Consider the following 3,116-nt stretch of genomic DNA (forward strand, 5'->3'; position numbering starts at 1 on the left):
GAATGTATGCCATCCATTTTTCCTTTTCTCCTCCTTTCAACAATTACATTAAGTGTACCACCTATATCTTTATTTGAATCACTTTTGTTTACATTTTTGTGTGCCTAATTTTGTAAAGTTAGAGTTCTATCCATTGCAAGCGTCTACACAAATAGTTAAACATGTGTAGTATTAAGTTAATCCACCTTCTTTTGAAAGGAAAAAACATTAATCTTTATTTCGCAATTGCTTGGTAGAGTGATTGTTTGGTTAATTTACCCACCTTCCATATTTATTCATCATCCTCCACTTTCTAAAGTTCTTGATCCTTATCCATCTCAACACCTTCTCCCACTATTTTCTTTTTCTTTTTCTTCTCTCACGTGTAAATCATATAATGTAAATTACTTAGTTTTCACTAGTGATTTAGAAACATAAAGCAGTTAAGCAAAGTATAACATCTTTATCATACATCAAGAGAACGTGAAAAATAAATAACAAACAAAAATTTATAATGATATATTTCTATAAGAACATGGTACAAATAGTTTAATGAGCGTGAATCAATTTTTGAATATTGTAAGGAAGACATAATTGAGTTCCACTAAAACACTCATTTGCATGTATTTTATTTGTAGCTTCAGTTGGGTGAGCAAAGTCAAAAAAATAATATTCATTCCGGTTTGCACAAGGCTTCCCTCCTTGGACACACGAGTCAAAAATATTTTTGAACCCTGAAAGTATAATAAAAAACAAGTATCAGTTATGATCATAGAGGAATGCAAAAAACTCGCGAACTTCTTGAGTCATTTTTTTTCAAGAGATTAATGTTAGACGTTTACCAAATTTTTCAGGGGAATTTCTTATTTTCTGGGCGAAGTTGTAATTATCCAAATTAACGAATAATGAATGTGGGAGTTGGGTTTGCAGCTCTTGTAGCTTCCCAGGAAGTTTATCTGAGTAGGGTTTCACCTTTTGATTCATATCTTCATTGCATTTTTGGGAATATGGTGTCCTTATACTAACTATTGGTGTGCATCCAATTTGACCAATTCTACTTACCACAAACTTTCGAGCTCCAAGGTCATAAATTCTCTAGGGAAAAATAAAAAACGAAGGAAAGACATTTTTCATATTCTTTGAGAAAAAATAAATAGTTATGATATGTAAAATACTTATTTCAAAGCTGACATTAAAATATAACAATTACTACATGTGAAAAATCAAAGTATAATTCTAAACATTTATTAAAAGATTACCTTGATACGTGAAGTCAGTTGCTCAAGTAGGTAATCTGCATATTTTTCTGGATTTAATTTGTTATTGGTTTCATTTGGGTACTTGAAATAATTCAACATGTAATCATTAGATCCAATTGATAAGAGGTATATGGAATTGGTTAAGTAATGCCTTAGTTTTGTTTTGCTATGTATGCTTCTTGGAAGATCGTTGTCCACACTTAAGGTGAAGTATTTAATTTGTTTATCTAAAGATAAACAATCTCCCTTCATCACAAAATAAAAATATCATGAGAAATAAATTGAAAGGAAAATTTTTATTTATCGGTTAAATATATTTTTTATCCTTGAAACCATTTTTGAAAATTATATTTCTTTATAAAATAAATATATATCTATTTTGTTCATGTATTTTATGAAAGTTATGTAAAAAATATTTCCAATAAACAACACTTAAATTGTTTATCATATGATAAATGGAGTTCCACAGTGGACTACAATATAACTTCCATGTATCCTTTGCTGGAAGGATTTACATAGCTTTCATTAAACATAGAGATGACATATACAACTTTTAAGGCTGAAACATATTTTTTAAAAATATTTTGAAGACAAAAAAATATATTGAATCCTTTTATTTTTTATTTTGAATCTTACTGATCTGGTTGAATTCAATATTCCACATGAGCCTGATGCATAGTTAAGTCCAGTGACTACTTGATGTCTTTGAGACTTGGGCACACCTAAGTATGGAGGCGGCATTGGCAAACCCAATCTAATGGCTACAAAAGACAATACATGCATAAAATTCCTGGTAATATTGTTTTTCATGTATACATGGAAACACAAAACCTCAAATAAACAGAGACAAAGACAATGTTCCAGAAGAAAGGTGGAAAAGTTACCAATAATATCAGCAATTTTTTGCCATTGCTAAACCTTCCTGTGGAACAATTATTGAAGTCAATCCCATAGGGAAATTTATTTGCCTTGGCAAGTGTCTTGAGATTGTTGTTGTTTCCGGCGTCTACGGTTGAATCACCGAAAACGTAAAGAGCTGGAACAATCTTCTTTCTAGAATGCAAGGCATCAGCCAAGAATGCAAATTGCTGGATTATGAGTATGGAAATAACCCAGAGCTTTCTTAAGCTTATTTCCATTTTGTTTTCTTTTGGAGTAATTCAAGAATGCAAATAATTTCTTAAATAATAGTTTATATGGTAAGCATTACTATTTGATAATGAAAAGTACAACTTAAATGTGTGTAGTTATCTCTCAGCATGCTTCATTGTCTAACTCTTGTTTTGTGCCCTAAATAGATTTTTTGTTATTCTTTTTCAAATTTGGTAAAGGCTAGCCAATTCTTCTTTAATTTTCCTTTTTCATCTCTCTTCAGTTCCATCCCTCTCTTTTTTTTCTTAATTTTAAAAGTTATATTTCTCATTTTTCTTTTGTATAAATATAGCTCCTATTAGTTAGAAGGTAGCTAGATATAGAATAATTCGATTCAATCAAATACATCTATAGTATTTTTTTTTCATTTTAAAATTTGTCCATTTTAAATTATTTTTTTATCTAATAACAATTAATATTAAGTGAAATATGTCTTTAGTTAATCATTATTTTCTTAAATTTATTTTTCCCCTTCTTTTTTCTATGCATCTTTATTTTTTGAAAAAATAACTTATATATATATATATATATATATATATATATATATATATATATATATATATATATATATATATATATATATATATTATCAACAAAGAAAACTTTATATTTATAAATTGAGTACTTGGGGTACCAAATCCTTATATGTGATACTTACACTAGGTATTGTAATAGTATGTCCTTTAATTACATTTCCATATCAATCCTAAGACGATTATAATATAT

At 28.4% G+C, this 3,116-nt stretch overlaps 1 pseudogene; it reads right to left on the reverse strand.

The window, feature by feature from the left end:
• Positions 1–528: 528 nt before the first annotated feature.
• On the reverse strand, positions 529–2,377 carry LOC114170336 (annotated as a pseudogene).
• Between the last annotated feature and the right edge of the window lie 739 nt (positions 2,378–3,116).

The sequence above is a fragment of the Vigna unguiculata genome, chromosome 11 (genome assembly GCF_004118075.2).
Source record: "Vigna unguiculata cultivar IT97K-499-35 chromosome 11, ASM411807v1, whole genome shotgun sequence".
Taxonomy (NCBI): domain Eukaryota; kingdom Viridiplantae; phylum Streptophyta; class Magnoliopsida; order Fabales; family Fabaceae; genus Vigna; species Vigna unguiculata.